The sequence below is a fragment of the Schistocerca nitens genome, chromosome 11 (assembly GCF_023898315.1).
Source record: "Schistocerca nitens isolate TAMUIC-IGC-003100 chromosome 11, iqSchNite1.1, whole genome shotgun sequence".
Classification (NCBI taxonomy): Eukaryota; Metazoa; Arthropoda; class Insecta; order Orthoptera; family Acrididae; genus Schistocerca; species Schistocerca nitens.
In genome coordinates, this window is record NC_064624.1 from 18,164,560 (window position 1) to 18,177,757 (window position 13,198).

General features: G+C 46.4%; 1 long non-coding RNA gene across 1 annotated transcript in view; it reads left to right on the forward strand.

Moving 5' to 3' along the window:
• Positions 1-1,130: 1,130 nt before the first annotated feature.
• The window catches only part of LOC126212580 (uncharacterized), a 30,456-nt gene continuing 18,388 nt past the window's right edge, over positions 1,131-13,198 (forward strand). Inside the window, exon 1 of the long non-coding RNA XR_007540905.1 lies at positions 1,131-1,257. This is a non-coding gene — a long non-coding RNA (uncharacterized LOC126212580). The remainder of the gene's footprint in view (positions 1,258-13,198) is intronic.

Here is a 13,198-nt window from a genome sequence, read left to right on the forward strand (position 1 = left end):
GTAAAGGAGACAAAAGAAAAATTCGGAGCAGGTATTAAAATCCATGGAGAAGAAATAAAAACTTTGAGGTTCGCCGATGACATTGTCAGAGACAGCAAAGGACTTGGAAGAGCAGTTAACGGAATGGACAGTGTCTTGAAAGGAGGATATAAGATGAACATCAACAAAAGCAAAACGACAATAATGGAATGTAGTCGAATTATGTCGGGTGATGCTGAGGGAATTAGATTATGAAATGATATGTAAAGTAGTAAAGATGTTTTGCTATTTGGGGAGCAAAATAACTGATGATGGTCGAAGTAGAGAAGATATAAAATGTAGACTGGCTATAGCAAGGAAAGCGTTTCTGAAGAAGAGAAATTTCTTAAGATCGAGTATAGATTTAAGTGTCAGGAAGTCGTTTCGGAAAGTATTTGTATGGAGTATAGCCATGTATGGAAGTGAAACATGGACAATAAATACTTTGGACAAGAAGAGAATAGAAGCTTTCAAAATGTGGTGCTGCAGAAGAACGTTGAAGATTAGATGGGTAGATCACGTAACTAATGAGGAGATATTGAATAGGATTGGGGAGAAGTTTGTCGCACAACTTGACTAGAAGAAGGGATGGTTTGGTAGGACATGTCCTGAGGCATCAAGGGATCACCAATTTGGTACTGGAGGGCAGCGTGGAGGGTAAAAATCGTAGAGGGATACCAAGAGATGAATACACCAAGCAGATTCAGAAGGATGTAGGTTGCAGTAGGTACTGGGAGATGAAGAAGCTTGCACAGGATAGAGTAGCATGGAGAGCTGCATCAAAGCAGTCTCAGGACTGAAGACCACAACAACAACAGCATCACTTTCATTGTTTAATCACGCCGTAGGTCCGTATTTGTTATAGTAACCCTGGTTAAGTGAGGCACCACGTCCCAGACAGTGGCGCAGGTCGCGGTGGTCTAGCGGTTCTAGGCGCTCAGTCCGGAGCCGCGTGACCGCTACGGTCGCAGGTTCGAATGCTGCCTCGGGAATGGACGTGTGTGATGTCTTTAGGTTAGTTAGGTTTAAGTAGTTCTAAGTTCTAGGGGACTGATGACCACAGATGTTAAGTCCCATAGTGCTCAGAGCCATTTGAACTATTTGAGCCAGAAAATGACGAAAATAAAGAATGAAACGGGAAAGCTGTTCCAGCAGTGTGAAAGCACAAGATTATTGTAAAGCTGTTCCAACACTGTGGAAACACAAGATTATTGTAAGAATGACGTTCAGCGATTCCCTGTAAGTTAACACACGTTACCCACCATTGGTAACACTTCTGCATTGATATTTATGTCTCATTACAGTATTTCTCCAACAGTCGTCAGAAAGCATTTAAAATTTAAAGAGATTCTGGTCGTATGTAAAGTATGCTAGTGCCAAGGCACACTCAATGCCTTCTCGGCGAGACAGCAATAGAAATACTGTGCAAGACAATGCTGCCAAAGCAAAGTTACTAAACGCAGCCTTCCGAAACTCGTTCACCAAAGAGGACGAAGCAAGTGTTCCAGAACTGGAATGAAGAACAGCTGCCAACATGATTGACTTTGAAGTAGATATCCTCGGTGTAGCGAAACAGCTTAAATCACGTAATAACAGCAAGTCTTCCGGTCCAAACTCCATGCCAGTCAGGTTCCTCTCAAGAGTATCCTGATACAACAGCACCATACCTAACATCGAAAGATCTGTACCTAAAGACTGGAAAGTTGCGCAAGACACACGAATATCTAAGAAAGAAGACACGAGTAATCCGCTGTATTACATACCCATATCAGTAACATCGATTTGCGGTAGGCTTTCCATTATTCAGGAAATTTCCGCACCATACATATCTCTATTTCTAAATCGTTTTCCAGTTTGTTTTGGTCGTCTGATGACTTTACTAGACGATAAACGACAGCATCATATACAAACAAGCTTAGACGACCGCTCAGATTGACTCGTGAATCGCTTATATACACTCCTGGAAATTGAAATAAGAACACCGTGAATTCATTGTCCCAGGAAGGGGAAACTTTATTGACACATTCCTGGGGTCAGATACATCACATGATCACACTGACAGAACCACAGGCACATAGACACAGGCAACAGAGCATGCACAATGTCGGCACTAGTACAGTGTATATCCACCTTTCGCAGCAATGCAGGCTGCTATTCTCCCATGGAGACGATCGTAGAGATGCTGGATGTAGTCCTGTGGAACGGCTTGCCATGCCATTTCCACCTGGCGCCTCAGTTGGACCAGCGTTCGTGCTGGACGTGCAGACCGCGTGAGACGACGCTTCATCCAGTCCCAAACATGCTCAATGGGGGACAGATCCGGAGATCTTGCTGGCCAGTGTAGTTGACTTACACCTTCTAGAGCACGTTGGGTGGCACGGGATACATGCGGACGTGCATTGTCCTGTTGGAACAGCAAGTTCCCTTGCCGGTCTAGGAATGGTAGAACGATGGGTTCGATGACGGTTTGGATGTACCGTGCACTATTCAGTGTCCCCTCGACGATCACCAGTGGTGTACGGCCAGTGTAGGAGATCGCTCCCCACACCATGATGCCGGGTGTCGGCCCTGTGTGCCTCGGTCGTATGCAGTCCTGATTGTGTCGCTCACCTGCACGGCGCCAAACACGCATACGACCATCATTGGCACCAAGGCAGAAGCGACTCTCATCGCTGAAGACGACACGTCTCCATTCGTCCCTCCATTCACGCCTGTCGCGACACCACTGGAGGCGGGCTGCACGATGTTGGGGCGTGAGCGGAAGACGGCCTAACGGTGTGCGGGACCGTAGCCCAGCTTCATGGAGACGGTTGCGAATGGTCCTCGCCGATACCCCAGGAGCAACAGTGTCCCTAATTTGCTGGGAAGTGGCGGTGCGGTCCCCTACGGCACTGCGTAGGATCCTACGGTCTTGGCGTGCATCCGTGCGTCGCTGCGGTCCGGTCCCAGGTCGACGGGCACGTGCACCTTCCGCCGACCACTGGCGACAACATCGATGTACTGTGGAGACCTCACGCCCCACGTGTTGAGCAATTCGGCGGTACGTCCACCCGGCCTCCCGCATGCCCACTATACGCCCTCGCTCAAAGTCCGTCAACTGCACATACGGTTCACGTCCACGCTGTCGCGGCATGCTACCAGTGTTAAAGACTGCGATGGAGCTCCGTATGCCACGGCAAACTGGCTGACACTGACGGCGGCGGTGCACAAATGCTGCGCAGCTAGCGCCATTCGACGGCCAACACCGCGGTTCCTGGTGTGTCCGCTGTGCCGCGCGTGTGATCATTGCTTGTGCAGCCCTCTCGCAGTGTCCGAAGCAAGTATGGTGGGTCTGACACACCGGTGTCAATGTGTTCTTTTTTCCATTTCCAGGAGTGTAGATAAGCAAAAGCAGAGGGCCTGTAACACTACCTTGGGGAGCGGCAGAAATCATTTCTGTTTTACTCGGTGACTTTCCGTCAGTTAGGCTACTACGAACTGTGACCTCTCTGACAGGAGGTCACGAATCCAGTCACACAGCGAAGACGATACTGCATTGGCACGCGATTTGAGTGGAATACGCTTTTGAGGAACGGTGTCGAAAGCCTTCTGGAAATCTAAAAATAGCACTCATTAGTTCGTGAGAATAAAGTCTCGTTTCTCAGTCGTGTTTCACAAGAACGATTTTTCGTGACTCCGTGCTAACTATTAGTCAATAAATCGTTTTCTTCGAGATAATTCATTATATTCGAAGGCAGATATATGTTCCAAAAGCCTACCGTAAATCATTGTGAGGTACGGTGCTGTTGTATCCGCATAATCTTGAGAGGAACCTGACTGGTATGGACTTTCGACCGGAAGACTTGCTGTTGTTATGTGATTTAAGCTGCTTCGCCGCACCGAGGATATCTACTTCAAAGTCACTCATGTTGGCAGCTGTTCTTGACTCCAGTTCTGGAACACTTGCTTCGTCCTCCTTGGTGAACGAGTTTCGGAAGGCTGTGTTTAGTAGCACTGTGAAATATCCGTTGTTGTCGCGCAGTGAAGGTAATGATTGCGTCTTGCCGCTAGTGTACTTTACATACAGCCAGAATCTCTTTGGGTTTTCTGCCAGATTTCGAGACAGAGATCCGCTGAGGAAGCTATTAAAAGCACATCGCACTGAAGATCGCGCTAAACTTCGAGCTTCTGTAAAATTTCGCCAATCTTGTGGATTTTGCGTTCTTTTAAATTTGGCATGCTATTTTCGTTGGTTCTGCAGGAGTGTTCTCGCTCGTTCAGTGTACCAGGGGGTGTCAGTGCCACCGTTTTAGGTGGTATACAGGCCGATTGACGAAGATATGCAAATAAACACATCAAAAAAGTTTTGCATCACCTCGGTTCCAAGAGCTCCGCAACCTGTACAGATAATTGGAACACAGATCAACATAAACATCATTTACGCCCATTTCATTGCTCATGAAAACCATACATTGCATGTTGTACCACAATACAGTGAGACCTTCAGACGTGGTGGTGCAGATTGCTGTACACACCAATACCTCTGATACCCAGTAGCACGTCCTCTTGCATTGATGCATGCCTGTATCCGTCGTTACTACTATCTACAACTTCATGAAGGCACTGTTGGTCCAGATTGTCCCACTGCTCAACGGCGATTGGGCGTATTTCCCTCAGAGTGGTTGGTGGCTCACGTCCTCCATAAACAGCCCTATCTATCCCAGGCATGTTCGGTAGGGTTCATGTCTGGAGAACGTGGTGGCCACTCTAGTCGAGCGATGTCGTTATCCCGGAGGGAGTCATTCACAAGATGTGCGCGATGAGGGCGCGAATTGTAATTGACGAAGACGAGTGCCTCGCCAGTATGCTGCCGATATGGTTGCACTATCGGTCGGAGGGTGGCATTCACGTATCGTACAGCCGTTACGGCGCCTTCTATGACCACCAGCGGCGTACGTTGGCCCCTACATAATGCCACCCCAAAACAGTAGGGAAACCCCACCTTGCTGCACTCGCTGGACAGTGTGTCTAAGACGTTCTGCCTGACCAGGTTGCTTCCAAACACGTCTCCGACGATTGTCTGGTTGAAGGCATATGCGACACTCATCGGTGAAGAGAACGTGATGCCAATCTTGAGCGGTCCATTCGGCATGTTGTTAGGCTCATCTGTACCGCGGTGCACGGTGTCGTGGTTGGAAAGATGGACCTCGCCATGGACGTCGGGAGTAAAGTTGTGCATCGTGCAGCCTACTGCACACAATTTGCGTCGTAAGACGACTTCCTGTGGCTGCACGAAAAGCATTATTCAACATGGTGGCGTTGCTGTCAGGGATCCTCAGAGCCACAATCCGTAGGTAGCGGTCATCCACTGCAGTAGTAGCAGGCGTGTCATCGACAGTTCCTGTCTCTCTGAATCTCCTCCATGTCTGAACAACATCGCTTTGGTTCACTCCGAGACGCCTGGACACTTCCCTTGTTGAGAGCCCTTCCTGGCACAAAGTAACAATGCGGACGCGATCGAACCGCGGTATTGACCGTCTAGGCACGGTTGAACTACAGACAACACGAGCCGTGTACCTCCTTGCTGGTGGAATGAGTGGAACTGATCGGCTGTCGGACCCCCTCCGTCTAATAGGCGCTGCTCATGCATCGTTGTTTACACCTTTGGCTTGGGCTCGGTATAGTGACATCTCTGAACAGTCAGAGGGACTGTGTCTGTGATACAATATCCACAGACAACGTCTATCTTCAGGAGTTTGTGGAACTTGGGTAATGCAAAACTTGTTTTGATGTGTGTATTTTAACATGTTATTCTAAAAGTAAAACTAAAGAAAAAAAGTTCAGGAAAACATAGGTCCGCAAACGTTTAGTTACTGGGTTACGGCTAATAAAAGATTATTCCTGAAATTTAGCAAGTTTGCTAATATGAAGCCATAGCAAAATTGTACGAGGTTAAAGTAAAGCACAATTTTTGTGCATGCACATGGATGAAAGACATAGTTTGTAAGGACAAAGTCAGTACACGTGAGGCATTATTTGCTGGCATTATGATTGCAATAGGCAAAATTAAGAACAACCCTGTGAAACTGTAGCGATCAACAAAATCTGTTCATACACGTGCAGCTAAATGCATTGAATTCGGTAGAGATATTTTTGAAAAGGTATTGTGAATGTATTATGAAATTGTATGTACACTGTACAACTTCCTTAACATTGAGCTTTGTTTTTTCCGGTTTAACATGAATTCACTTTTGCTGTGGTATTAACAAAAGCAGATTAATTGAAACATTCATACAGTTTCAGTTAATGCTATTACCATAATTTTTCACAATTAAGTCCTCTACAACTTCTGTCGAAAACTTTGTAGAATTGTCTGGAATTTAAGAAACAAATTGGGCCAAGTAGTTAATAAATTAGAAATTTTACGAAATTGCTTCTTTGCTTCTCTGGATGTACTCGAAAACTACTGCAGATACACGTCTTGGACGTGTTTTATTAGATTCGCCCGAACAATAACAACAAAATAAATGGAAATCGTGTTTTACTTTAACCCCGTACAGTTTTGCGATAGGTTCATATTAGCGAAGTTGCTAAATTTCAGGCAAAATCTTTTATTAGACGTAAGTACATAACTGACATTTGCGGACCTATGTTTATATGGACTTTTTTCTTTAGTTTTACTTGTAGAACAACATATTAAAATATTCAAATATCTTCGTGAATCACCCTGCAGAAGAGTCTGTCAGTTGCCGTCGATGCAATTTCTTTTAATTCAAACTACGTCTGGCCTACGCTTAGATAGTGAGATCGGAAAGAGTGGAGACTGTCTCTTAGATAGGCGTCTAGCGAATTTTGATCTGCTTTTTAAAATACGTGTACTTTGCGTTTATTTTTGATGGGTTTGGATGTTAGGTAATTCGGTCTCGCTACAACTGCTTCATGGTCACTAATCTCTGTATCCGTCACGATGCTTTCTGTTTGTTTAGGACTATTTGTTGTTAACAGGTCAAGTGTGTTTTCGGAACCATTTACACTTCGAGTGGGCTCCCGAACTATTTGGCCGAAGCAACTTTCTGAGAAAGCGTTCAGTACAATTCCACACTGCTGCGCGATCTAGAATCCTTGCCAGATAAGAGTAACGCAGGACATCAAGAAAGTTCAAAGAAGGGCAGAACGTTTTGTATTGTCGTATCGTGTCACGGACAGGATCTTGGATGGACATTATTAAAACAAAGGCGTTGTTCGTCGCGGCGGGAAATTTCAATCACCAACTTTCTCCTCCGAATTTTATTGACGCCGACCTAGATAGGGAGAAACGATCATCATAATAAAAAAAATGTGTGTGAAATGTTATGGGACTTAACTGCTAACGTCACCAATCCCTAAGCTTGCGCACTACTTAACCTACATTATCCTAAGGACAAACACACACACCCGTGCTCGAGGGAGGAGTCGAACCTCCGCCGTGACCAGTCGCACAGTCCATGACTGCAGCGCCTGAGACCGCTCGGCTAATCCCGCGCGGCGATCATCATCATAAAATAAGGGAAATCAGAGTACGGACGGAAAGATTTAGGTGTTCTTTTTTTCTGCGCGCTGTTTGGTAGTGGAATAGGAAAGAAATATCGTGAAGGTGGTTCGATGACCCCTCTGCCAGGCACTTAAGAAAGTGTGATATGTGGAGTATCCATGCAGATGTAGACGTAGACGTTGATGCAGGTGTAGAAAACCTGGAGCGTTTGAGCAACGTAGACTGCACGAGGAACGCCGCAGTCGTGTCCCGTCCCATAGGGCGCTCAGGTACGTACAGGCTGACTCAAAAGTAACAGTATTACGAAGACGATAGCTGCTACTTACCAGACAGGGGAGACGCAGGTAGGCACAACGAAGAGACTGTTACACAATAAGTTTTCGGCTAACAAGGCATTTGTCGAAACTAGACTACAGACACGCAAGCACTCACACACACGGTCACCCAAATGCAACTACAGTCTCTTGTCAGCTGAAGCCGAGCAGCAACTATCAGTTTCATAATATTGTTACGTTGCATCCTGTATTTTAAAAAATAGCTGTACACACTTCGTAGGTGTAAATGTATGCATCAAGTTAAGACTAAAATGTTAAATAAAGTTCTGTCTGAGAATAACGATGCGTAATGTCATTTTGGAAATTTGTGGTAGGTTGCTACGGGACCAAACTGCTGAGGTCATCGGTCCCTAGGCTTACACACTACTTAAACTAACTTAAACTAAGTTACGCTAAGCACAGACACACACCCATGCCCGTGGGAGGACTCGAACCTCCGATGGGGGTTACCGCGCGAACCGTGGCAAGGCGCCTCTAACCCTGCGGCTACTAGGCTCGGCCATAATGTCATTTATCGTAGGCATTACCCCATGGGCCAGTACATTCACAAGGTGATTTGGCCGGGATGCACCTCATTTACGGCGTATAGGCGTAAGAAGGCAATGTGCGAGCAGCAAGACGACGGCATACGGAAGTTTTTTTTTTCGAAACGGAAGACCGGCCAAGCATGAGACCTACAAGCTGTGGACAGGCGTTTAACGAAGTTTGGCATTCGTGGTGCGCCACGGTTTGGTCGGCCTCAAACTGGATGGAGTGGGCGGCTATGAAGGAGTATGGTTTAAACTTATACACTACTGGCCATTAAAATTGCTACACCACGAAGATGAAGTGCTGCAGACGCGAAATTTAACCGACAGGAAGAAGATGCTGGGATATGCAAATGATTAGTTTTTCAGAGCATTCACACATGGTTGGTGCCGGTGGCGACACCTACAACGTGCTGACATGAGGAACGTTTCCAACCGATTTCTCATACACAAACAGCAGTTGAACGGCGTTGTCTGGTGAAACGTTGTTGTGATGCCTCGTGTAAGGAGGACAAATGCGTACCATCACGTCTCCGACTTTGATAAACGTCGGATTGTAGCCTATCACGATTGCGGTTTGTCGTATCGCGACATTGCTGCTCACGTCGGTCGAGATCCAATGACTGTTAGCAGAATATGGAATCGGTGGGTTCAGGAGGGTAATACGGAACGCCGTGCTGGATCCGAACGGCCTCGTATCACTAGCAGTCGAGATGACAGGCATCTTATCCGCATGGCTGTAACGGATCGTGCAGCCACGTCTCGATCCCTGAGTCAACAGATGGGGACGTTCTAAAGACAATTATCTGTACGAACAGTTGGACGACGTTTGCACCAGCAAGGACTATCAGCTCGGAGACCACGGCTGCGGTTACCCTTGACGCTGCATCACAGACAGGAGCGCCTGCGATGGTGCACTCGACGACGAACCTGGGTGCACGAATGGCAAAACGTCATTTTTTCGGATGAATCCAGGCTCTGTTTACAGCATCGTGATGGTCGCATCCGTGTTTGGCGACATCGCGTTGAATGCACATTGGAAGCGTGTATTCGTCATCGCCATACTGGCGTATCACCCAGCGTGATGGTATGGGGTCCCATTGGTTACACGTCTCGGTCACCTCTTGTTCGTATTGACAGCACTTTGAACCGTGGACGTTACATTTCAGATGTGTTACGTCCCGTGGCTCTACCCTTCATTCGATCCTTTCGAAACCCTACATTTCAGCAGGATAATGCACGACTGCATGTTGCAGGTCCTGTACGGGCCTTTCTGGATACGGAAAATGTTCAACTGCTGCTCTGGCCAGCACATTCTCCAGATCTCTCACCAATTGGAAACGTCTGGTCAATGGTGGCCGAGCAGCTGGCTCTTCACAATACGCCAGTCACTAGATGGACTGTGGTATCGTGTTGAAGCTGCATGGGCAGCTGTACTTGTAGACGCCATCCTGTTCGACTCAATGCCCAGGCGTATCAAGACCGTTATTACTGCCAGAGGTGGTTGTTATGGGTACTGATTTCTCAGGATCTATGCGTCCGAATTGCGTGAAAATGTAGTCACATGTCAGTTCTGCTATAATATATTTGTGCAATGAATACCCTTTTATCATCTGCATTTCTTCTTGGTGTAGGAATTTTAATGGCCAGTAGTGTATTTAGGATGCCAACAATATTAAATTGTACTTTGTTCCACACAATAGAATGTACAAGCCACTGATCACTTTTACAAGTGCATTAGAGGCCTGAGTACACTTCTTTCATATACACGGCTAAATATGCAGCAGTGGGCCAAAAATGGCGGCCACTGTCAAGTTGGCCGTACTTTCCCTATGCAGAGCTTTACCACCTCAGACGCCAGAAATTCTGTCGCTGCTTGTTCGAGCGGCATTCCGCTCACCCACTGTACGGGCGTCGGGTACTGTTTACAGATGAGACCCTCTTTAACCATATCGGTACGGTGAACGCTCGCATCACGCACGTGTGACTGTACGAGAATCCTCGCCTGACTACAGTACGAGGATATCGAACGTGTTTATGCGGTGAACACATGGTGCGGTGCAGCGGGCAACCAGTTGCTACTCCATAGCGGCTGACTGACGGAGCGTTAGGCAGTTTTTGGAACGCGAACTGGATGGACGGTCTGCTTCTCGATGTCCTACCAGCGTACGGTTTAAGCGCGACGGCGCCCCCTACACACTCCAGTCGGGAGACGAGGGAGCGCCTGAGTGTTGCTTGTGGAGAGACCACAGAGGACCAGTCGGTCGGTCCCCCAGGTCTTCGGACCTTCTCACTTTGGCGTCGTCTCAACGGGCTAGTCTGGCGGTGTTGCAGTTGAGAACGCAGCAGACTGCGAATTCCTCTCCTGTGCTAACGTCTTCATCTCAGATTAGCACTAGCAAGCTGCGTCCTTGTGGGACGTATTCCAATCTCTGTCTTCCTCTGCACTTCTTGCCCTCTACAGCTCCCTCTACTACCATGCAAAGTCATTACCTGAAGTCTTAACAGATGTAATTTCATCCTGTTCCTTCTCTCTGTCTGTGTTTTCCGCATATTCCTTTTGTCACCAAGTCTGCGCAGTACCTCCTCATTCCTTACTTCACTGGTCCACCTAATTTTCAACATCTCAAATGCTTCGATTGTCTTCTGTTCCAGTTTTCCCACAGTCCGTGTTTGACCACCACACAATGCTATGCTTCAAACGTACCTTCTGAAAATTTCTTCCTCAAATTAAGATCTGTCTTTGATACTAGCAGACTTCTCATGGCCAGGATTGCCCACTTTGCCATTGCTAGTCTGCTTTTGGTGTCCTCCTTACTCCGTTCGTCATTGTTTATTTTGCTGCCTACGTGCCAGAATTCCTTAACTTCGTCTACCTCGTGACCATCCATCCTGATGTTAGGTTTCTCGCTTTTCTCATTTCTGCTACTCTTATCGTCCTTCGATTCACTCTCAACCCATATTCTGCACTCATTGTACTGTTCATTCTATTCAGCAGATCATGTAATTGTTCGTCACCTTCACTCAGGAAAGCAATGTCATCAGTGAATCGCTTCATTGGTATCCGTTCACCTTCAATTTTAATTCCACTCGTCAACCTTCCTTTTATTTCGACCATTGCTTCTTCGGTGTACAGATTGAACAGCACGGGCGAAAGACTACATCGCTGTTTCACACACTTCTTAATACGAGCACTTCGTTCTTGGTCGTATGTATATTACCCCAATTTTTGTCAGAATTTCGAACATCTTGCACCATTTTATATTGTCGAACGTTTTTTCCAGGTCGACATGTCCTACGAACGTGTCTTCATTTTTTCTACAGTCTTGCTTCCATTGCCAATTGCTACATCAGAATTGCCTCTCTGGTGGCTTTATCTTTCCTGAAGCCAAACTAATCGTCATCCAACACATCCGCAATTTCCTTTTCCGTTCTTCTGTATTCTATTCTTGTCAGTAACTTGCAAGCTTGAACTGTTAACCTCATTATGAGATAATCCTCGCACTTGCCACCTGTCGCAGTCTTCAGAATTGTGTGGATGATATTTTTTCGAAAGTCATACTGTATGTCGCCAGACTCATAGATTCTACTCACCGATAGTCGTTTTGTTGCCACTTCCGCCAATGATATTAGAAATTCTGATGGATTGTTATCTGTTCCTTCTGCCCTACTTGATTTTAAGTTCTCCACTTTTAAATTCTGATTCTAACTTTGGATGCCCTATCTGTTCTAAATCGACTCCTGTTTCTTCTTCTACCACATCAGACAAATCTTCCCCCTCACCGAGTCCTTCGATGTACTCTTCCCACGTACCTACTGTAACAGCTGATCTCCCGTTGCACTCTTTATGTTACCGCGTTTGCGTCTAATTTCAGCGAAGGTTGTTTTGACTTTGCTATACGCTGAGTCAGACCTTCTGACGTCATTTCTTTACCGATTTCTTCACATTTTTCATGCAGCCATTTCGTGTTAGCTTCCCTGCATTTCCTGTTTACTTCATTCCTCGGCGACTTTTATCTTAGTATTCCTGAATTTCTCTGAACGTTTTTGTACTTCCTTCTTTCATCGATCAGCTGAAGTATTTCTTCTGTTACGCACGATTTCTTTACAGTTACCTTTTTTCTTTCAAACTTCTGTGATGGCCCTTTCTCGATATGTCAATTCCTCTTCAACTGTACTACCTACTGAGCTGTTTCTACACCCTTACACAACTTGAAGCGTACCTCGTCGTTCTTTACTACCTCCGTATCCCGTAGCGCAACCACAGCAGAGAACTGGATATGCCTGTGCAGCCGTGCTGAGTGAGATGAACAGAGCCTGCAACATCCCCAGAGCAAGCCGCTGTCTTCGCCTACATGGATATTGTTGTGAACATATTCTGGGGTAAAAGTACAGAACGCAGCTGTGGTGAATTTCGGGTCCCTTTGTGTCGTTGCTCTCTCAGAGGAATTAATTTTGTGTTGCATTTGTAATCCCTGCTCTACTCCATGGCTCTGAAATAAAGCAGTTTCAGACAAAGCTTTGTTTAACGTTTTACTCTTATTCTGATGCATACATGACATACAGGAAATGTGGCAAGTAGTTTTGAGACGCCGTGTAGAACTGTAAATGCTTCAAATGGCTCTGAGCACTATGGGACTTAACATCTGTGGTCATCAGTCCCCTAGAACTTAGAACTACTTAAACCTAAATAACCTAAGGACATCACACACATCCATGCCCGAGGCAGCAGCGCGGTTCCAGACCTAAGCGCCTAGAACCGCTCGGTCACAGCGGCCGGCAGAACTGTAAATCTGGCGACCTGAGCT